We start from the raw sequence: 24,785 nt of genomic DNA, 5'->3' as shown, positions 1-24,785 counted from the left end.
TTTGAAGATATTTCTTTTTTTCTTTTGAATTTTTCTAGATTTTTTATTTTGATGTGGTCGGGCCTGAAGTAACTTCTCAGGTTGCCTACGTACCCCAGCATTTTGGGATCAGACCAAAACGTAGTTCGAATTCTTCCCTCCCCTAGGTTAGGTGATCTGGCTGAGAAATAAAAAGGTTTTTTTTTTTTACTTTATTTTTTTGAAAAAAACTGCAAAGGGTTGAAGAAGGAAATATTGATCTAGGTAATAGGAGAATTGATTCGGCCAAAAATGGCCTCCTTAAATGTAGTACCATTTGATTTGGTCAAGGTTGGTTAGTTCTAGTAATTCAATTCCATCATGATCTTGAAGTCTGACAGCTTTTCCCGGTAATATTTCCTTGATGATGAACGGACCTCCCCAATTTGATTTGAACTTCCCTCTAGAGTCAAAGATAGGTACTCGATTTTCTTTGAGTACCAAATCCCCGACTTGTAAGTGACGAATTTTAACCTTCTTGTCAACGTGTGAACGATTCTTTTTTGATAAGTTTGCACGTGGTACAAAACTTCTAGGTTTTTTTTCAATCTGGTTTAGCTCTTCGTACCCAATGACGAGCCTAGTCCGTTTTTAGCAATTAACTTTCCGTCAAGACCTTGAGATATAGGATTTCCATTTCAACTGATAAGATTACTTTCATATCATATACTGGAAAGTAGGGAATAGTTCCGGTGGAGGACTGATATGCCCATAGTGTGAATGGTAATTTTTTTGACCAATATCAATGTGATTGACACGTTTTCTTGATGACTGTTTTCAGATTCTTATTGGCCGTTTCAATTGCTCCATTGGTTTGATGACGATAAGGAGATGATTTATGGTGTTGGATCTTCAACTTTGAACACAGAGTAATGACTTAAGCCTTGAAGTACGATCCATTATCAGAGATCAGTTCAAAAGGTATCCCCATATCGACTGATAATATGTGATTTGCAACTCAAGATGTAGTGAGGATAGCACTGATACATTTTATAACATCTCTATCGATATTTTCATCTCATCGGATGAGTATATATTCCGTGTTGAACAACACCCAAGCTTGCACCTAACATATCCTCATCAGACCACGCGGATAAATCTTTTGAAATTTCTGAGTAAATTCATTATCCCCTCGTGTTCCTCTAGGGTGTTGTTTACCTAATCGGGACCATCTGGATCGATTATACTTACTTGTAGAGATCTCTTCTGTGATCTCCGGGAGTGACGTTGTAGACACCCCATTTTTTACATTCACCTGATTAATCAACTCGTCAACCCGATCGCTACAATTCTCAATGATGGATGATTGTTTTAATGCTATATTTTGTTGCTAGATATGTTTCAGAAATTCAGATAAAGTATCTCAAACTAACAAACCACGCTACGCTAGGAAAATATAATCCCATAAACATAGAAATCATCATCTTGTAGACAAAAATAAGTTTTACGATAAAAATCACTAAAACATGATCAAATTACCAAAATACCCCTAACCTCAAAACATCCCTAGAGCCTACATTATGCTTAGGAAAATCCTTTCAAACACATAACACAACAAATCGAAATCAAATAAATCATTTCACTAATTTTCATAAAATTATGAAAATGCCCCTCATAAAGTTCATGACCATTTTGCACAACAATTTTTATAAATGACACAAACCAATATTCCCAGGAAAAATCGATTCCAAAACATCTTGGAACATTGAAAAATGACTTAAAATGCAAAAAGTCCTTTTCGAGGGTAAAACGGTAATTTTATAATTTTAATAATTAAAAATTCTGAAATTAATAATTAAAATATTAATTAATGTAAAGTGAAGTCCTAATTAAAATTAATTTTTTTTTTAAGTTAAGTTAATCAAGAAAGACTTAAGTCAAAATCCTAAAATCTAGTCAATCAAGTGAGACTTAAGTCAAAATCCTAAAATCTAGTCAATTAAGTGAGACTTAAGTCAAAACCCTAAAATCAAGTCAATCAAGTAAGACTGAAGTCAAAACCCTAAATTCTAGTCAATCAAGTGAGACTTAAGTCAAAACCCTAATCAATCTAATAAGACCAAAGTCAAACCCTTACCCTAATAGAATTCTAATTAAAATCTAAAACTATCTTAAAAGAAACATAATCTAACTCTAACTCTATCTAAAAAGCTCTTTAAAAAAATCTATAAATAGCGGTCTCCACACCCTAATCTCGTAGGTCAAAATAAACCTTAAGAAAAGTAAGTCAAAAAGCTTCCCTAGTCTCCTCCAAACCTTAATTTTGAAGTCCTAACTCCTTACCTAACATTCATACCCCAATTTTAGCTAAAAAAATACCTAGAAACCTTTCAAAAACACCTAGAAATCCATAAATAAATTAGAAAGATTCAGATCTAAGAAAGAGATACTTCATCTTGAATATCTAAAGTAAATCCGGTGACAGAACAAAGCAAGAATATTAATCAAGGGGATCTCTCCGCTAGGTCTGAGGGAATCACTGTTGTAATCATCAAGGTAAATATTTTTTTATTTTTTATTTAGTTCTTTTTAGCAATGTAGTCTTCTTGAAAAATAGTAGAGACCGGCGTTTGCTGGGCGAGGTTAGTGCCTAACACCTTCCAACCCAGTAACTTGATCCCCGGACTTTATTTTTTTTGGTAGATTAGTTATTTTATCCTTTTAGAGTCGATGTTTGGTTCCTAGACCGTAATAACTAGGTGGCGACTCCCAAACCTCAAAAATCAAAAGCAGATCCATGCACCCCGCGAATCGAGGGCACTTTCAGACGTACACGTAACAATTTTACGATTTTCCTAGGACCTGACTTACCCTGCTTGGCAAGCCTGGTCTGGCTTGTTTTTATGTTGCCTTGCCAGCCATACTAAGAAGGTCTCTACTTTGACATGCCCTTCCTGTGGGGCTGCTCTCCGTATATTGTTTTGTTCTTGGTACCACTTAGTCGATTCGGACGCGTGTACAACTTAGATTTAACATGCAATGATTTCCCTCTAAAATTATTATGTAGAACATCTCCAAACTACCACCAAGGGGTGGGTCACTGCATAAGTGGATGAAATGACCAAAATATCTTTTTATTATTTTGGGTCAAAATGAGCTTTTAGGAAGTCTGGTAATGAAACAGTTCGGAGGTACAGTAAATCTTACCTCTATAAGATCCCCAAACAATCACCAAGGAAAGAAGATGTTCTTAGGGTGATCAAATTTCTAATGTCTCCTAAATAACCAAATTTAGTTCTCGATAGATTCGATGAAGGAATGTGTTGAGGAAAGAGTTTTCCTAATCAATATGTGGGTCGATCTATCAATCATTTAAATGTTGGAGAATGGTCTAGGTGGCATCATTACCTTTTAGGCTTTGTGCACATACATTGGAGCTTTTTGATGAGGTGCGTGCGATTGAGAGATTTTACCAAAGTCTTCATATGTCTTTAATGACAAATCGATCCGACACTCAACATTAGTCTCGGGATTGATAAAATATGGAACTAACAGCCACTAGTACAAAATGCACCTCACCTTCACATCCATACCTTTGAGGTGATATAATGGTTTTTTTTTGCCTTTATTGTGATATGTTAGAAGACTCATCATGAACCATCTCTTGTTGTTGTTCTAACCCACTAGATGGCTATCAACCTCAAATTGAATTTGAGGTTGTTCTCTTGTAGTCTTCTCCGAGCTAATAAGAACTTCAATAACAACTACCTTGTCACCAATAATCGACTTCTCACCATCATTTTTCTTGAATTTTCCCTTGGTCATAGAACCTTCATCAAAGACCACATTTCTACTAAGGATTTTCTTCTTATTTAACGGATCCCAAAGTTTGCAATTCTTCACTTCCTTCTCGAATCTGAGGAAGATGCACCGACTAATTTTGATTGCAATTTGTTTCTCTCATCACTAGGAATGAAAACATATGTCTTGCATCCAAATACCATTAATTAGAATAGTCCACCTTTTTCATGTCCATACCTCTTCGGTACACCTAAATTCAAGTAGCTTAGATGGTGATTTATTAACCAAATAGCAAGCATGATCAATCGATTCCGTTGAACATGGTTCGGATTTTTTTTCCATGAGAGTTATATTCATCCTCTTGGCTGTGTCATTTTGTTGAGGATTTTTTTTCATGGTGAAATGCCTCGTGATGCCTTATTCTTTGTAAAACATCAAGAACTTGCCATCTTTGTACTCACCCTCATTGTCATTTCTCAAGTATTTGATTTTCTACCTCGGTCTTCCATTTCATAAACTTAGCAAAGACATCAGATTTCTCCTTCATAAACTAGATCCAAATCTTTCTTGAAAAATCATCCATAAAAGTGACAAAGTAACGAGCTCCACCTTTTGATTTAATAGGTGTGGCCCCCTACACATCAGAATTAATATAGTTTAGGAACCCCTTACTCTTAATTTCTTTGTTTGTAATCTTGAACAACACCTACCTTTACTTTTTCATCACACAAAACTTGCAAAATTCTAGTTTTCATATCCCAACACTCTTCAACAATTGTCTTCGGTGTAATTTTTGCATTGCGCTTTCACTCATATGGCCATGTCTTTCTACTTTTCTTTTACTTCCACTTTGTACTTTCTACAATCTCTTTTGTAATGTCCCTTCTTCTCGTAATAATAGTACTCCATTTCTTTTTTACTTCTAGATTTGGATCTAGAATTTTTTCATTCAGATTTTCCTTTTTCTTTTGTTCAACCTTGCTCACCTGAACCCTTTGCAATAAGTCATTCTCTTTTAGCAACCTTCTTACTTGACTTGTTTATGGTCACGTAAGAGATAAGGTCTTAAACCACCTCCTCAAACTTGAGAGTCTCCTTACCAAACATATGTGTTGTCTGAAATTGTTTAAAGGAATTAGAAAGTGATTTCAACAAAAGTAATTCTTTGTCTTTTTCTTTAAATTTTACTTTTAACTTCAACAAATCACTAAAACACCGATTGAACATGTTCAAGTGCTCCATGATATCTTATCTCTCCTCTATCCTTAGGCCATAAAGTTGGTCATTAAGGAATAATTTGTTAGACAAAGTTTTTCCATGTAAAATTTCTCAAACTTATCCCATGTTCATTTTGTGGTCTTTTCTTCCATGACGTTGTACATGACTTCATCAAAAATATACAACTCAATGGAATTAATATCCTTCAAATCCAACTTCTCTCATGTCTAATTGGACATGCTCTCCAACTTTGCTTCAATGCCCCGAATGCAATTATGAAGTCCTTGTTGGATAAGAATATTCCTCTTCTTCTTTTGCCACAAAGAAAAGTTTGATTTTTCATCAAAATACTTCACCTTACCACAACTTTCAATCGTCATTGTAAACACCTTAGATAACATACGCTCTGATATTACTTGTTGTATATGTGAACACCTTTATGAAGCTCACTTAGTAATTTGATTAAACACCTATTGGGTATTTTACTAAACACCTTGTAAGCCACACCTACCAAGACCTTGTTTGATAATGACAATGAAGGGTAACCCAATTAACAGTAGCAAATGCAAAGAAGATAACAACTACACAAGGAAAGAGTAAAAACACAATACCCACAACACGAGATTTTATGCAGTTCACCTAAAGGCTACGTCCACGGAGGTATAAGCATTGGAACTTGATTTCACTATGAAGAAAATGAGACAAATCGATACAAAAAAACACACAACTATCACTTAAGTTCACCTTTTTCTAAACCTCAATCTTTCCAAATCTCCCAACCTCTCCTCTTTTGGGTTTTCTCTCTTTTTCAACTCTCTTCTCTAGGAAAGTCTGAGTCTTGAAGTTCGACTTCTTACAACAAAAGAAAACAAAACCCCTTTTAAAAGTACCAAATAAGTGGGCCACCCAAATTAACTTTGATCGACCTAAAAATACACACATTTGGATCAAGCCTAATTGATTTTGAGCCATACTTGGACAGTTCTTATAACTGCACTACAACTATGTTGGTTTCTTTCTTCATCTTTACGCTACCCATTTTAAGGCTTCTTGATGAGGAAAAGAGTTATCGAGAGTTGGAGGAATAATTGCTATATGGTTTATTCCCATTCTTTATTATTTTGTCTTCAACTTCACAATTCAAATGTACTTAAAAGCCCAAGTCAAGAACTCAATCATTGAATGGCTATATGGTACTGAGTTCGTGCTTCACTTGATTATGTGTTGGATTTTTGCCAAGAAATTAAAGTTAGAGGATACCTAGTGCAATGGATGTTATTATTGTGTCGACTTGGTCAGTGACAATCGGGGAATTAGTTTACGTCATTGGAGGTTGGTGCCCAGATACAATGGAAATGATTCTATAAAAGTCCCTTCTTTAAACTTTGTTGGGTCATAAAGGTCTCTAGTGTGATGCTTTGGTATGTTCAGTTTCCCAGGTCACCAATCCAGATTATTGTTCATTTGATATGTCACCACCCCTTAGAATGGATATGGTCCAAATCTGTTATTGGTAGAGCAATGCTAACGAGTAGTCCACTATGCCATGCATATATGTCCATCAATCCTTGATTGGAGTTAAAAAAATAAAAAATAAAAAATTCTTTAATTGAATACAACTTAAAAATTGAAGATTGAGATATCCTCAATATAAAGAAACTCATTTTAACCAAACAATTTATCCCCTATATTTGACTTTAATTTCTTCTTGAGGTAAATAGCTTATTCAATTTTCTCTTTTTCTTGAAGTTTTTTCACTTGAGACATCAATAAGTGGGTCAAAGGTTAGATGAGTTTAAATGCTAATAAGCCAATGTACTTAACCAAGTTACATATGACTGTCATTTCTTCTTTGAATAACCAATATTAATTTTGTAGAGTGAAATAATTGCGTGTTAATCTAAGCCATACACGTGTCCGAATCGGCAAAGTGGTACCAAGTGCAAAATAGTATAGGGGCGCAGCCTTGTAGGCAGGGCAGGTTAGAGTAAGGACCTCCCTAACTTAGCTAGGCAGCATAGCAATAAGCCAAACTAGGCCTGCCAAACAAGGCAGGCCAGGTCATAGGAAAATTGTAAAACTGTTGCGTGCACATCAATCTTGAAGATCCCAGAAGAGATCTCTGTAGGTAAGTACAAACGATCCAGAAGATCCCGATTAGGTAAATAACTCCGTAGAGTTAGTGGAGATCCTATGACTACAACCTATAGAGGAGGAAATCCTATGCGCAGTGAGAGGGGATAAATAGCACAGTAAGCACTATTGAGAGGGATCTTTTCGAAGATATTAGAGTCTAACCAGTACTAAGGACTATTCCTTTACTTCTCTAACTTGAGCGTCAGAGTAATTTTGGTAGGTACCATGCCGTGCGAGGAGGGAGGTGCTAGGAACGACTTCAGATCAATACGGTTGGATTCATCATAGCTGTTCACCAGATTTTGATCACATAGAACTGACATTATTCGTGGAAACACCAAGAGCAAATTGATTTCGATGGAAATAATGGTATGATATACGAGAATAAATGAAGTCAATGCACCCCCACCAGCTGTTCCGACCGCAAATGCACAACTTTTGACGATGTTGGAGGCTATAAAAAAATAACAGGAGGAGATGCAAAAAAAGATGGATGATTTAGTTGAGCAAAATCGAAAGTTGAGCCAATGCCTCAAAACCAGCAACCGACGAAGTAAGATATTTTACCAAAAGACTCTTCACCAACAAACAAGGATGATCATGCTTCTAGCACAGAAGGGAGCACGCTGCTATTGCTTCCTATAGAATAAAGTGAAATAGAGGTTGCTACTGCAACTACTCGAACTGAGCCCGTAATGGACTTGACTCGAGAGGAGGTCAGAGAGATGATCAGGAAAAAGAAAGAGATAATAAAGAATGTGAACGTAGGCACGACAGCAACGCAAGCCATTCGGGGGATTCAGAAGTCTCCTTTTACAACAAAAATTTTAACCTTAGAGATCCCGAAGAAATTTGTACCGTTATGTTTCACCCCTTATTCAGGGACGAAGGATCTGGTGGAGCATCTTTTCCACTTCCAGTAGATGCTTGCGTTGTGAGAGGAGAATGAAGGATTGATGTGTAGATTGTTCCTCTGAAATTTGTAGGGGAATGCGCAGACTTGGTTCCAAAAGTTACCGTGCAGATCCATCACCTTATTCGAAAAAATTTACATTGCCTTTGTAGCACAATACATTGACAATAAAAAGAGTGGGTAAGACATTGATGCGTTGCTTAACATGAGATTGGGATATGGGAAGAACCTCAAAGAATTCACGAGGATATTCAGAGAAGAAGCGATGTCTCTAGAGAGCTATGATAAGAGAACGATCGTGGTAGCATTCATAAATTCTTTACCATCCGAATCAGGGTTGTACAGGTCTCTAGTAAAGTAGAGGCCAAAAACTCTGGACAAGTTGTTTGAAAGAGCAAAAAAGTAAATCCGCCTAGCAGATGATCCTCGGAGTTCATCGAGGAAGAATAAAGTTATACATGTTGTATAAAAGCCTAATAAACAGCATCAGTCATAGTAGCAAGACGGGCAGGAAAAGGCCGTTCGAGCAGGAAGGGGAGAGAAGAATAGGGGGGACATATTTTGCTATGCCTCCCAATGAGATCCTGTCTGTCATCGCACATAAACTATATTTCAAAGGACCCACACATTTTTCTCGAGATCAAATGAATTGAAATGAGAGATACTACGAGTATCACAAGGTGCGGGCGCACACCACTAATAGGTCCCAAGCCTTTAAAAGATTCTTGTAGAGGTTGGCAGAGTAGGGAAAGTTGAGAGACCTTCCTAGGAGACAAAGAGAAGACCTATCCCGAGATGAAAATCGTAGGCCTAACCAACTATCTGTTGAAGAGCAAGAGGGAAGGGCAACGGTGATACATGTTGTCTTTAAAGAGGAGAGTAGAAAGTCAAGATAGAATATAACTAGTGAGAGGAAAAAAAGAAAGAGGGATAAGCATCTGGCTTACGTCTTTGCAACAAAGAGTGGGCCTACCGAGCAAATAGAACCCTTTGGGGATCAAACGGTGGTGTTTACTAAGAAAGATTTCGAAGGGGTAGTGAGACCCCATTACAATGCGCTAATAGTAACATTCCGAGTAGGAACCTTCATGCTCAATAGGGTGTTGATTGACGGTGGTAGCTTAGTAGATATCATGTATGTTTCGACCTTCTTATAGATTGGGCTTCAGCAGGAATGTGCTCGTCCCAGCGGGAACACCGTTGATCGGGTTTGACAGGAGATCTAATCAACTATGGGGGGAAATAATATTGTTGGTACAGGCAGGACCGGTAACCTTGATGACCAGGTTTGTGGTTGTTGAGGCGAGTTCAACATACAATGCTATTTTGGGAAGATGGTAGACACATAAAATGCAAGTAGTTCCATCCACGTACTATTAGGTCCTCTGATTCCCCATGCTATAGGGGATGTGAAATGTGCGAGGTGACCAAGTGGTAGCTCAAGTGTGCACATTAGGCAGAGAAGAGTCGTTCGAGGCTAAGGTTCAACAAGAGCAATTACAGAGGGGGATGCCAAGCTCGATAGATCCCCATGCCTATAAGGCATCCAGATGGTGGATATGGGAGAAGGAAAGCAAATAAGAGTAGGGGTAAAGCTGGAGTTGGATGAATTGAAAGAGTTAGTAAAGTGTTTGAAGAGGAATATGGATGTCGTCGCTTGGTCCATCAAAGAGATACCAGGGATCAGCTCGGAAGTAATTTGTCACCACCTGAATGTAGAGCCAACCTTCAGGCCAGTCAAGCAAAAACCAAGAAGGTTAGCACCATGATTCAGGGATGTGGTGAATGAAAAAGTGAGCAGGTTGATCAGGGATGGGTTTATAAGAGAGGTACAACTCCTAGAGTAGATAACGAATATTATGGCAATGCTTAAGAAAAATGGAAAGGTTAAAGTCTACATAGACTTCACAAACTAAACAAGGCATGCCCTAAGGATAGTTTCCCAATGCCAATGATAGACCAGTTGGTAAATGCGACTTCTGGTCACAAGAGGGTGTCCTTTATGAATGGTTATTCTAGGTACAATCAAGTCCAGCTCAGCCTAGAAGATCAGGAAAAGACAATATTCATTATAAAGCAAGGCTTTACTGTTATAAAGTGATGCCCTTTGGCCTAAAGAATACGGGAGCTACATATCAGAGGTTGGTTACGAAGCTCTTCAGAGACTTGTTGACAGAACAACAGAGGTGTACATACATGACCTGCTGGTCAAAAGTAAGAAGAAGGAAGACCATATCAGTGATCTCGAACAAGTTTTTGCTCGAGTAAGGAAAATGGGGATGAAACTCAACCTAGAGAAGTGCACCTTCACTTTAACTTCCGAGAAATTCCTGGGTTACCTAGTCACGAAGAGAGGGGTCAAAGTCAACCCATATCAGATCAAAGTGTTATTCGAAATGCCTTCCCCGAGGACTCAGAAGCAGGTCCAGAAACTCGCAAGGAGAGTAGTTACCCTAAGCTGCTTCATAGCAAAATCTTTCAACAAGTGCAGACCCTTGTACCAGTTGCTACTAAAAAATTTCAAGTTTGAATGGACAAAAGAATGTGAACAAGCATTTTGAAACTAAAGAGATACCTCGGCAAACCACCTATACTCTCAAAGTTAGAAGTGGGAGAAGAGTTGGAATTGTATCTGGCCACTTCAAAACATGGGCTCAGATTATTTTTCGTCAGGACCGGGGCAGTGACAGAGCAACCCATTTACTTTCTGAGTAAGACTTCATGGATATAGAAATGCATTACTCAAAACTAGAGAAGTAGGGTTAGCCTTAGTCTACATGGTGTTATGCTTGCGATCGTACTTTCAGGCACATCGAGTGTAGGTTATCACAAAGTTCCCTCTAAAGTTTGTATTGGGAAAAGCATAAGGGTCAGGCATAATGGAAAAATAGGCACTACAACTAGTAGAGTTTGGGCTTGAATTCAAACCTAGAGTCTCATTGAAGGGCCAGGCGGTGGCTGATTTTTTGGCAGACTTCCCAGTGGAAGAGAGAACAGATCTACTGGTAAAAGAATTAAATCAAGCGGATAGTGAGCAAGAGTTATAGGGGGGTCCATGATGGAAATTCTATGTGGATGGGTCATCCAATTTCGAAAGGTTGGGTATCAGAGTAATACTGGTCACTCTAGATGGGTCAAGGATAGAAAAGATGGTGAGACTGGGGTGTCAAATAGCGAGGCAAAGTATGAAGTAGTGTTACTTGGCCTTGAGACTTTAGTAGAACTGGAGGTAACTAAGGCAATGGTTTACAATGACTCACAATTAGTGGTGAGCCATATCAATGGGATGTTCGAAGCTCGAGATCCCAAGATGCAGCTCTGCTTAGAGAAGATTAGATCTACAATACATCGCACGGGAATAGTAAAAGTAGAATATATACCTCGAATAAATAATAGGCATGGAGATACTCTAGCCTACATCGCCTCGATGTTGGCTGGACGAGACATGAGAGAGTTACCATTGGGCTACCAGGAACACCCGGTAATAGACGAGCCTGGACTAACCAGCTTAGTAGTAGCTGCAAGAGACCAAGGATTAATGAGCCCAATCTTGGCCTACTTACGAGAGGGAGAGCTGCCCAACGATCCAAAGGAGGCTAGGCGAATCAAGAACAAAGTAGAAAGGTGCACTATCCTTGATGAGATTCTATATAGGAAGTCTGTAGAGGGTCCACTCCTGTAGTACCTAACCCCAGAGGAGGCCGAGGAAGTGTTGAGTGAAATCCACAAGGAAGACTTTGGAAACCATTCGGGGGTACAATCTCTAGCACATAAGGTACTCACACAGGGTTATTTTTGGTCCTACCTACAGAAGGATGCAACAATGTATGTCAAGCATTGTGATAACTGCCAAAGACATGGGAAGATAATCCAACAACCCACAGTACAGCTCAACTCGCTTACTAGCCCATGGCTCTTTGTGTAGTGGGGGATCGATTTAGTAAGCTTGTTGCCTAGGACGCAAGGCAATCTGACTTTCTTGCTGGTAGCAATGGACTATTTCACAAAGTGGGTAAAAACGCTCCCTTTAGCTAGAATCCGACAACAAGAAGTCCAGAAGTTTATCTTGGTGAACATCATTTGTAGGTTTGGTTTGTCGTACACCATAATTTTTGATAATAGAAGACAATTTACTGGAGAACAGGTCAGAGAATTCTGCAATGAGCATGAAATAAAGTAATTGTTTTCCACACCGCAGTACTCCCAAGGTAATGGCCAAGTCGAGACTACAAATAACGTGTTGATAGATACTTTGAAGAAGAAGCTAGGAGAGGTAAAAGACAGATGGACAGTGATCTTGCACGGAGTCTTATGGGCTTATAAGACAATCGCTAGAACCTCTACAGGGATGTCTCCGTTCGTTATGGCCAACAAAATGGAAGTGGTCATCCCCATAAAGAATAATTTCGCCAATAAAACAATTTGGATGAAAAACAAGATGCAGCGCTAGTTAGGCTAGAGCATTATCACAAAAGATTGCAAGGCTGCTTCAACAAAAAGATCCATCCCTAACAGTTTCAAAAAGGAGACTCAGTATTGCGACGTGTATTCTAGAATATGAAAGTGCAAAATAGTGGCAAGTTGGGTGCAAATTGGGAAGGGCCATATAGAGTTACGAAAGTGGGCCAAAAATGAGCCTATTATTTAGTCACAATGTCCAGTTAAGAGCTACTTAGACCATGGAATGCATGTAATTTGAAAAAATATTATCAATGAGTTTTTTGCCTTAGTTGTTTTGAATCTTTGTGTAGGAATTAGCTGAGAAGAGGGATCTAGCTGGGATCCGGGCCTACATACGTTTTCTCTACCTTTATTGGCAGACCAAGAAGCTAGTCGGGGCCCAACTCTAACACTAGTAATAAAAGTACTGTGTGGATCCAATCGGGATCTAGGCCTATGTGGGTCTTCTCTGCCTTCATTGGCAGGGTAAGATGTTGGTCGAGGTCCTACTATGTCATGAGTTTTAAGAGCATTAAGTGGGATCCAGCCAGGATCCGGGCTTACATGGGTCTTCTCTACCTTCATTGGGAGAGTAAGAAACTAGTCGGGGCCTCTGATATGAGTAACAAAAGTACTATGTAGATCCAGTCGGGATCTGGACCTACGTGGCTCTTCTCTACCTTCGTTGGCAGAGTAAGAAGCTGGTCGGGGTCCTACTCTATCACGAGTTTACTAGTCAAAAAGTTAGTCGAGTAATATAGCTGAAAGTTCAAGTAGAGTCAGAGCCTTCTTCAAGGACAGTGACTTGTGTAGCCATTTGTAGAGTTAGCCTAGTATAGGTTCCACCTAAAGTAAAAATTACTTTACGTAGAAATTGGGAGGAAAATATGGAAGTGCAAAAGAATGAGCCGATTACTAATGTAAATTTAGTCGCTCTCAAAAGTAGAAACTAATAACAAGCTGATTGGGAAAGTAGGGTAGCAGTTTGTGCATAAGAATGAACTGATTGTAAAAGTAGACCAGCAATGTATGCATAAGTAGTACGCAATGAGCGGTTTAACCAGTGTGAGAAGAGCAACATCAGAAAAATAAGGGCATAGTATAGAAGTGTGCTAAGTTAGAAAGTAGATTAGTATAAGGTGTGTGCAGCATAAAAACAAATGTGTGTATATGACACAAAAGTGGTAAGAGAAAAAGTAAGAAAAAATTACAAATGTGACAGCAAAAGTGTAAATGCAAAATTTTTCCACTAATAGTAAAAGGAAAATTACAAATGAGAGATCCCAAAGTTGGGACAATATAAAGAGTAGTAGCTTAATAGTCGAGAACATGTCATTAATTAGTAGAGGGGGACTAATGAGCTGAGGGAGAAGTATGAGGAACAATAGCTGGAAGACCAGCTTCAATAGTAGTACTTGAAGGGTCAACAGTTTCACTCTAATCTTCGTCATGAATGGATGGCTGGTTGGAAAGAAGATAGGGGTAGACTGCTGGCCTGAGCTGAAGAATCCGTGGTTGGGACAAGATTCAATTCTAAGGTAGCACCAGCCTCTAAAAGATCGCTATGAGTTCGATCAAGGATAATAATGGGGTTTCCTTCCTCATCCAGCTGGAAAGGAGGAATACGCCTAAGGCGTCCGGTCCAAGGAACATTCCTAACAGGAAACACCAAATGAGTATCATCCATGTCTTCCTCATCATCCCCTTCCTCTTCCTTTTCTTCATACTGAAGTCGAGCAACCTCAAAGCCTTCGCGGTAGGCTTTTGTAGAAACCTTCTTTACTAGCCAAAAATATTGGGCTTGCAATTGTCTTAGAAGCTTCCTAGTTTCAACCTCGTCCTCCATAGCCTGAGCAGCCCTGGCTGAATCAACATTTGTTCTTAGAGAGCTCAGTTCAAGCTCTTGTTGTTGTACTTTCTCTTGGAATTCCACTAGCTATGCGTCTCTCCATTGTATTTTCTCTTTGTAGCCGACCAACTCTAGTTGAAGAACACCCTGAAGATCTGTCAGTTTCCTATTAGAGGCCTCCAAGACTAGGTTGGCCCTGGAAAATTGGGTCAATTAGCCTCTCTTCTCTAGCCTCCTAAGAAAATTGGCTTGAAGAGGCCAGCTCAGCTTGGAGCGCAGTTATTTTCTCTACCTGCTCTCTGGCCAAGATAACTACCTAGTTTTGAGCCTCACGTCACTTCAGGAAGGTCAGAGTTCCATAAACATGAGCCTACGAAGCAAGAGAAGAATGTTAAGGCACAAAAGTTATAAAATAGATAATAGATCAGAAAAAATAGAAGTTACTTGGTGAAAGCCATAGGCAAAACAACAAAAGCCCAGGTCAGCATTCGCCCGGTCAGCAACATCCCAATCCATAGGAGAGATAGACTGGGAAAATAAGGAGGCAGCGGTTACCGGGTCTTTTACTCCGCAACTTTTATTAAGGACGTGGCAAGGGGGCTGAAAAATGTTGCTCTCGTTCCCATCCAAAAGGAAGGCCTTGCAACCCATCCAGGCAAAGGTGGCTGCTTCCAAAGGAGTTTTGCGAAATGAAGGGCCCTCATGCTCAAACTCCTATGGAGGAGAGAGACTTTTCAAGCTTTTCTTGACCAGTTGACATTTTTTCAGCGACTGAAGGTTAGGAACAGGGCTGTCCTTCTTGGAGGTGGCAAATTTCTGCCCTGTCTGCATCTGAGTCTCTGTAGGAAGCTCCATAAAAATAGTTGCAGCACAAGTAGTAGCATTAGTTGCAACCACAGTAGAAACAAAAACATAAGCAAAAAACAATGGCAGTAGGCTTCCCAGGCACCACAACTAGTTGACCAGCCTCTCCAAAGTGGTTGGAACCACGAGAGTCTAGCTCCTCTTCTTTCTCCGCTTCTTGGCTGAGAAAATGGGAGGAGGAGCCTTGGTAGGAGGGGAGCATGAGAACAGAAACTTCAAGAGATTGATGTCCATCACGTCGGAGGACCCTAGCAAAATCCCATAATTGAGGAGTTTGGACCAAAATGGATCAAATGTTTCAGACCCTACTCGTTCGAAGAATGAGCTGGATTACTAGGATCCCATTGTCGTGGGGGAGGCCAAAGGGGAGTAAAGAGGGAATGGATCAAGATATTCCACGGTCCACCCAGCCCGGTTAAAAGGAGCACGTCGTGTAGGTGACCACGGAACGTCACCTAGGAGATCTTCCACTACCCCCTTCTCTGCAGCCCTAGTTAAGAGGTCCACTGCCACAAGCCTCCGATTTTTGGATGTTCTGCGTTGCTCTCTCCTACCCTCAGCAGCCACAAGAGTAGAAGAATATGTGAAAGAATCAGAGAAGTAGTTAAGACAGTGAGACAAACCCTAAGCAAAGTAAAAATAGAACACAGCCAGTAATCTAAACACGGCATTACCCTGGAAAGTTCGAGGGACTCTAAATCCCTCATGAGGAATGTCAAGGTAAATTTCTAGTCCCCAAAAATATAGAGGGGGTCTCTATGTTATCATTTATCATAACTAAGGAGAGAGGGAAATAGGTCCACCTATATACTCTTGGAGGACAATGAGTAACATCCCGGCCATTAGGAGATGGCCTTCAAGTTGTATCGAGAGAGGAAGCTGTTGGGGGTAATATCCATTTTCTTTGCAGCCTCCACCAGATGGTAGATGTTTCTGGACATTTGGCCAGGGTCCCGATTTATCTTACTTAGTACCTCTCTAAAGAAGGTAGAGAGAGGGAAACTAAGGCAAACCTTAATTTGGTCAGCATAGACAATGATTTCTCCTTGGCAGCATTCATCAGGGGCATTAGAGTCTCGACAAACTCGAATGTGTATAGAGGCAGGAATATACAGACTTCATTGAAGTTAAGACATAGAGACAGCCATTACAAAGATAAAAATGTAGAAGGAAGTGGATAGAGAGATAAAAGATTACATTAGTGTAAAAGAGGTAACTGTAGCAACGAAGCAAAAAGCAGAAAATATAAAGAAAAATAAAGTATTTACAAGGAAAGCATAGAGACAAGTTTGCAGAGTTTTAGCATGATAGCAAGAAATGAATGCACTAAGTCTCATATTTATAGAAAAAGACGAGGGAGCACATACGCTTGAAATGACAGCTTGAGCCTAATTGAAACATCGCGAGATTGGGGGTAGTGCAAAAAACATCAGGACACGTGGACCAACACAGATGAAGAATGATCCATTTAGGCCGTCAGAAAAGATTTGAAATGACGTCACATTGAATGCGTCGATTCAAAAATAGCAGGCACAATTATGAAAGATCAAGGAAGCCAATCAGAGAGCGAAATAGTGTCTCGAGGAGAAGAAGAGACTATGCACCTCCTCGAGAGGGGTTAATTGTAGAGGAAAATAATTGCATGTTAATCTAAACCGTAGACATGTCTGAATCGGCTAAGTGGTACTAGGTACAGAACAATTTATGGGACGCAGCCTTGCAGGCAAAGCAGATCAGAGAAGGGACCTTCCTAGTCTGGCTGGTAGGACAACATAGCAATAAGCCGCCTAACAAGTAGGGCAGGCTAGGTCATAGGAAAACTGTTAAATTGTTGCATGAACGTCAATCCCGGAGATCCCGAAAGAGATCTTTGTAGGTAAGTACAATCGATCTAGAAGATCCCAATTAGGTAAACAACTCCGCAGAGTTAGTGGAAATCCCATGATTACAACCTATAAAGGAGGAAACCCTATGGGCAGTGAGGGGGGATAAATAACACAGTAAGCACTATTGAGAGAGATCTTTTTGGAGAAATTAGAGTCTAACCAGTACTAAGGACTATTCCATTGCTTATCTAACTTGAGTGTAAGAGTGATTTTGACAGGTACCATACCGTCGCGAGAAGGGACGTGCTAGGAATGACTTCGGATCAGTATGGTTGGATTCATCATAGTCATTCATCGGATTCCAACCATACAAGTTTACTCAAGTCAATCCAATTTGGAGTCCACTTGACCCAAAACTTATTTTATATCAAGATCCAAGTGATTTATTGATACAACTCAAGAAATCAATGACTGGGGATTGATTTCTTCCATGTAAATAAAATTCTTGATAATAAGTCTTATTTATATATAACTTTGATTTCTTTTCGAGGAAAACAACTTTTTCAAATTTTCCTTTTTTGATGAAATATTTTTTCTTAAAAATAAAAAAATTAGTGATGTAGGAAGGGAAATGGTTGTATAAGTCTTAGTTGAAGTTGGATGTAATGTAGGATGAAGTTGAGCTAAGTCAGTGACAACTAGATCTTTTGCCTAAACCATGTTAATGGCTATTTGAATGTTGTTGCAGATAAAAAAAGAGTGACTGAGAATAGAAAGGCACCAAAAGAGGAAAAGAGGGGAAGCGACAGATAGATTGATAAAATTTGGTCTTTGAGAATGGGAGAAAAAAAATTCCTTTTTGTGTATTTGAGTAGGTGTTCTTTATTTTTGTTCAATCTGCATTTTTTTATTATCCACAATATGTTTGGGATTTATGGGTAAATTAGATATAAAGGGACAACATGTTTAATTTTTCTAATCAAAATTTGTCATAGTGTCGAATCGTGCATGGTGTGAAAGGAAAAAATCTTCCCTATCGTAATATAAACCCATTGTGCACATCAAGATACATGGCCTATACAGGTGCCATAACATGCTTTGACACTTTCCAAATTAAGCTAGTCATCAAACATCATGTTCTCCACCAAGTATCCTTATCCTTTTGGGATGCATTTCCTACAGGTTTTTTTTCTCCCCATGACCTCCATAACTTTGAACCACGATACCTCCTCTAAAAAAAATGTTCAGGTTTCTATAGCTGCCTTCTCTCTCTCTCTCTACATAGTGGCTTGAGAATTAAGGATATTCCTTGGTTTCTTAACTGCTTCATAGTATGGCTTTAATCTCTATCTCCCAATTACACCACAACTTGCCATTATGATATCATATACAGAGTTATATGATTAGGGAGACATCATATACAACTTCATATGATTCTCTTCTCTACCTTAATGTAGTAGAGCTTTTATCCTTGAGGTCACTAATCTTGTACTTAAGCAATATCGCAATTTTAAATTTTGTTATAGCGTGCAGATCTCAAATGAGCTGGGTAGAGGAGATGCAAGAGCTGCGAAATTCTCTATTAAAGTCATCTTGTTTACTTCAGTGGTTCTATCTTTAGTTTTTGGCCCTGTCATATCATATGCATTTTCCAGTAGCCCAGAGGTGGCAAAAGCTGTCTCAAATCTCTTGGTCTCGCTAGCTTTCTTTGTCTTACTTCACGATATTTACAATAAACACACTTCGCCTTATTTGAGAAACATGTCATGTTGCGATGACTTGTCAATCTGTCTCGTTGGTGGACGATACTGAAATGAATAAGTAATTTCTTGTGAAATTTTTTTCCAAATCTTTTTTTTTTCTGTGAACCAAATGAAGTCTAAAAATGAAAAGGTCCTCTATTAGAAAGTATGAGGGGAAGATTTTACTAGTTTTGATTCCTCAAACTTAAACTGTTGTTTTTACAAGTTGATTTTCTTCTTCTTACAAGTACACAAGGCAATGATATACCTAAATAAATGGTTCTTGCAACATCAAGATGAGAACTCATCTCATGCTTAAGGAAAGTGTAGTTTGATTTCTATATGAGGCCCATTACAATTTATATGATTGGAGTGGAAAAAAAAACATTATTTTTCTGATTGCTTAAAAAACTTCTTGGAAAGTAATCTTATCTAATTTTTATTTGGTAGACATTTATCATTGAGAACTTTTTTAAAAAATTAATGATGAATGCACACAGTAAATCAAACGTGGTCTGTATGCGACTAATGTGGCAAGGTGTCACGATCGTGTTCTTTTGAAGTAAGGTCGTGCGACGCAAGGGGGTGCTAATCCACAAGCAAACCTGGAAAAATGATTCTACACCACAAACGTAGCAAGCAAACAAAATAACAGGACAACACGATGCAAAGCCTGGAGGCAACTTTGTTGATATAACATTGAGATTACACGGTGTAACACTTTATAAAAGTAAAGCAATAGATGATCCTATGACACACGAGACTCCACATAGCTTGGCTCGAAGGCTTCAGTCAATGTGGGTGTAGGTCGGGAATTGGGAAGCAGTAGACACCTTTCCTACAAAGATTACACTAATTTTTTCCTACGTTTTCAAAAGGAAACATCAAAAATGGAGGTCAATCATATTCCCTTATTACTAAAATGCCACTAAGCTAACAAATATGCCCTAGCACGAGGTTGATATGAGTTTATAGTGAGCCTTACATAGTGTTACATGGGTGTTCCCGGGTGACTCCGGAGCGAGCTACACCTAAACTCTAGGTGTTAGAGTACATGGCCATTACAGTCTCCCCCACCTATTCTGTAGATGTCATTCTCGCATTGTCCCTAACAAACTCTTCAATCTTCTGCTTGAAAGGTTGTAGGTTCTCTGCACTTTCCCAGGTAGCTTCACATTCTAGTATGTTCTTCCATATGACAAAATACTCTGTATGCTGTTGTTTATTTGAACTGCTGCTAACTTGACGTTCTGCGAGAACTTTGTCAACAACACGTTATGGCTAGATTGCTGAATGAGAAGGTGTACGTGTTGGAATGCTGCGCGCGGGATCTACATGAAATGGCTTGAGACAGCTGACATGGAAGACAGGGTAAATGTTGCATAAACAGTGTGGTAACTTTAGCTTATAGGAGACCTTGCTGACTCAAGAGAGAATGAACATTAGACTTTCATAATGTGTAGTAGTCCTCTGTGTGCTTGTTGTACTTGGTTGAAGCTTCTCAACTGATTTGTCTTGAGTAGAACTAAGTCACCAACTTTGAAATGATCTGATCGACGATGTTCATCAGCCAATTTATTCATCTATTTCAACGCTTTTTCAAAGTAAGATCTGGCAATTTCATTGTTGTCTTGCCAAAACTTTGTAAACCTATACGCCCTTAGACGCTGTCCCTGATAGCCTAAAATAATAGTATGAAGAGTTAAAGGTTGTTAGTCAGTGATAAGTTCAAAAGGACTCTTGTTGGAGGAAAAACTCTTTTGAAGGTTTAAACAGAACTGTGTGACATCAAGAAAATTTGCCCAATCCTTCTAGTTGGCAGTAACAAAATGCCTTAGATATTCCTCCAACATGGCATTAAATCGTTCTATTTGAGGATGTCCGCTGGTTGAAAAGTCAAGCTGAGACCCAAGTAATCTAAACAGTTCGATCCAGAATCTCCTTGTAAATCTTGAATCTCTATCATTGATAATGTTCTTGGGCACACCTCAATACTTGAAGACATGCTTGAGGAATAAGTGTGTTGTTTTCTCTACTGAGCAATGTGTCGATGTCAAGATAAACGTAGCATATTTGGAGAAATGATCCACATTCACTAGGGTGGAACCATAAATTATAACTTTCGGCAAACCTGAGACAAAGTCCATATAAACACTTTCCCAAGGCCTTTGAGGGACTGTTAGAGGTTTCAGCAACCCGATAGGTTTGTCCCGCTTGATCTTGTCATGTTGGCAAATGAGGTAGGTCTTCACATAATTTAACACGTCATCTTGAATGTTTGGCCAATAGTATCCTCGTTCTAAGAGAGTTAATGTGCAACGCCATCCACAATGGCCAACCCACGGAGTGTCATGGCACTCTCTCATTAGTTCTTGTCTTAGCCCGTCTGCACATGTAACATACATGCGACTCTTGGTGGTATATAACAATCGAAGTCAGAAACGATGTGTTTTCCCCTTCTTCACCAAATCCAATATGGCCTTTGCCTGGGGATTACTATTCAAACCATCCTGAATTCTCTGTTGTAAAGTGCTGGTAACTTGAGAAACTTGTTGCTGAAGTGCTGCTAGCTCTGCTTTGCAACTCAAGCCATCGACTACGCTATTATTCTTTCCTGGCTTGTAATCCAAAGCCAAGTCAAACTCTACGAGGAACTCTTGCTAACGAGCCTGTTTTGGGGTCAACTTCTTCTGAGTCAAGAAATGGCTCATTGCCACATTATCAGTATTTTCCTGAACTTGTGATCCTAGTAAATAATGTCTCCAAACTCTCAAGCAATGGACGACGGCTAACAACTCTTTCTCTTGGACAGTGTAACGTCTCTTAGCATCATTGAGCTTTCGACTTTCATAAGTAAACGGATGCCCATCCTATAACAACAGATGCATCTATCTGAACTTCAAATGGCTTGGTGATGTCAAGTAGAGCTAAGACAGGGTCTTGCATAACAGCAAGCTTGAGGTCTTCAAACGCCTCATGACACTTGTCCGACTAGGACCAAGTGTTATCTTTCTTCAACAAGTCTGTGAGAGGTGCGGCCCTTTTAGAATACCCTTGGACGAAACATCGGTAGTAGTTCACAAGACTTGAGTTCTGTGACGGTTAAGGGGGTTTTCCACTCATCAATAGCTCTTACTTTTTCCATATCAATCTGAATCTCTCCATTACCCACAACGTGGCCAAGAAACATGATTTGTTCTTGAACAAATGAATACTTTTCTAGCATGACATACAACTGATTGTTGCGAAGCACTTGGAATATCTTGCGTAAATATTAAATGGGTTATTCAAGAGTGGAATTGTACACCACAATATCATCAAGATATATCACAACAAATTTGTCGAGGTATTGTCTGAAGAGGTTGTTCATCTAGGTGCAGAATGTGGCAGGTGCATTAGTAAAGTCGAAGGGCATGACTAAGAACTCATAGGCACCATACCTGGTAGAACAGGTAGTTTTTGGCTCATCTCCTTCTGCAACCCGTACTTGATAGTAATTTGATTTCAAATCCAACTTGGAAAAATACTTGGCTACCCCAAGTTGATCAAACAAATCGACAATCAGTGGGATAAGATACTTATTCTTGATGGTAACCTAGTTCAACGCTCGTTAGTCTACACATAGTTACAATGACCTATCATGTTTCTTTTGGAATAAAACAGGCACCCCATAAGGTGCCTTCAAAGGTCTGATAAATCTAGACTCCAGAAGTCCATCAAGTTACTTGCGTAGCTCAGCTAGTTCTGAATGACTCATCTTGTATGGCCTATTTGCAGGAAGCTTAGCACTAGGTACTAGTTCAATCTGATGATCAATCAGCCTACATAGCGGTAGGGCCCTTGGAAGCTCTTTCGGCATCACGTCATCAAATTCTGTCAATACCTGTTATACTTGAGTGAGAGTTGAACTATAGTCTTGATCATCAGGTTCAACTCGTAAGGTAGCAATGTATGTTTGCTCACCTTTCTTCAATTTTTTTCTCAGTTGAAGGGTTGAAATCATCTTTCCCTCTTTTTTACCTGTAGAGATGGGAATGAAGTTGGGATATTCACCTAGCATGCCCAATGTGTTGGCGAATGGCATTAATACGGTCATGTTCTATCGCAAAAAGTCTATCCTAGTAATGACTATGAATTCATCGAGTGGAACTACAAGTAAATCTAACTTACCCTTTTATGTGCTTATCTTGACGACCAAGGACTTGGCTGACCTTTGGATAGGAGTGGCCTCGAAGTTAACAACTTTTATACAGCTTGAATCTTTCTCTAGCTGGATATTGAGGCGCTTCGCCTCTATAGGGGCAATGAAGCTATGCGTAGCTCCCGTATCAACCATTGCTTGGGTGGTCTTACCACCAATCTCAATGTCTACATACATGAGACCCTTCCATTGATGGATCTTCGAAGTCTCAGAGGTCTACTTGATTGCATTCAACAGATGCATTGCTCCCATGTGAAAAGAATTATCGTCATCTCGCTCACTTGTAATCTCGTGACTAGGTCATTCTGGGATGCTAACAGTGCGTTCAACTTGCTTTTCTGCAGGCACTTGAACGTCATATGAAAACCACCACAAAAGTAACATTGAATCTTGTTGCGGTGATTAGTAGATTGGGTACTTGTGTTCTTCAAAGGGGAGGAATCCCGCTGTGATCTCTTGCTAGGACTGTGTCTGGATCCTCCATTTTTACCTTTGGAAGACCCATTGGTGCGCTCACACTGCGGAGAGTACCCCTTCAATTGAGGTTGTACCTTCTTTCTACTCCCATCCACGGGAGAATAATCCATCAACCGCTTAGTTGAAGCAATAGCGGTCATGAGATCTTGCACACGTTGCCTCTATAGTTCTGTCTAAACCCAAGGTTTGAGCCCTTCCTGAAATGAGAACAGCTTGTCTTTCTCTGACAAGTCACTGATATCAAGCATCAATACAGAAAATTGCTTGACGTAGTCATTCACGGTACCTGTCTGGTGGAGTTGCCTGAACTTTCTGCGAGCAATGAACTCCACATTCTCGGGTAGGAACTGATTCTTCAGTTCCTTTTTTAAGTCCTCCCATGTATCGATGGAATATTGTCCACTTTCCATCTCGGTGTACTTTGTTCGCTACCATAGTTTGGCGTCACCTGCAAGATACATAGAAACTGTTGTTACCTTTACCTCTTCGGAATCCGGACAAGTTGCACGGAAGTACTGTTTCATATCAAACATAAAATTTTCAAGCTCTTTCGTATCACGAACACCATTAAAGGTGCGTGGCTTGGTGACTCGCAGGTGCGAGGAAGAAGTATCACTACTAGTAGGCTGATTATTACTGGCGGCTCTGACAAGGAGACCTACCTTTGTAGTAAGCTTCGTGATCTATTCTTGTAAGTTGGCAAGGGATCCTCGGGCATTTTCTTTGAGGTCAACTACTCTAGCTCTAAGGGTCACGGATTCTTCTTCCAGTGTATTCTGCCGACCATCTAATTGCGCAATACTATCAACGAGACCCAATAGCTGGACCATCTTATCCTCAAGTAACTCAATGGTTCCTTGTTTGTACGTGGTGGTGGTGTGGTTGGAGCAGGTTGGTCCGCGGTACTTTTCTCTCTTCTTGCCACTGTTCACATGAACTAATTGGAAACTGGAGGAAGATCTTGGAGATGAAACCAACGTAAACCTGAACCAATGTGATTTGGATACCAACTATGCTCTAACAACTGAGCTCTAATACCAACTGTCACAACTATGTTCTTTCGAAGCGAGATCATGTGGCACAAGGGGGTACTAATCCACAAGCAAACCTATAAAAATGACCGCACACCACAAACATAGCAAGCAAACAAGATAACGGGGCAACACGAGGCAAAGTCCGGAGGTAACTTTATTGATATAATATTGAGATTACACTGTGTAGCATATTAGAAAAGCAATAGGTGTGTTACAAGCAATAGATGATCATATGACATGCGAGACTCTACATGGCTTGGCTCAAGGGCTTCAGTTAACGTGGGTGTAGGCCAGGGATTGGGAAGCACTAGACACCCTTCCTACAA

The sequence above is a fragment of the Akebia trifoliata genome, chromosome 8 (assembly GCF_017979445.1).
Source record: "Akebia trifoliata isolate Shusen 1 chromosome 8, ASM1797944v1, whole genome shotgun sequence".
Classification (NCBI taxonomy): Eukaryota; Viridiplantae; Streptophyta; class Magnoliopsida; order Ranunculales; family Lardizabalaceae; genus Akebia; species Akebia trifoliata.
The sequence above is the reverse complement of the archived record's forward strand: the minus strand, read 5'-3'. Positions refer to the sequence as shown.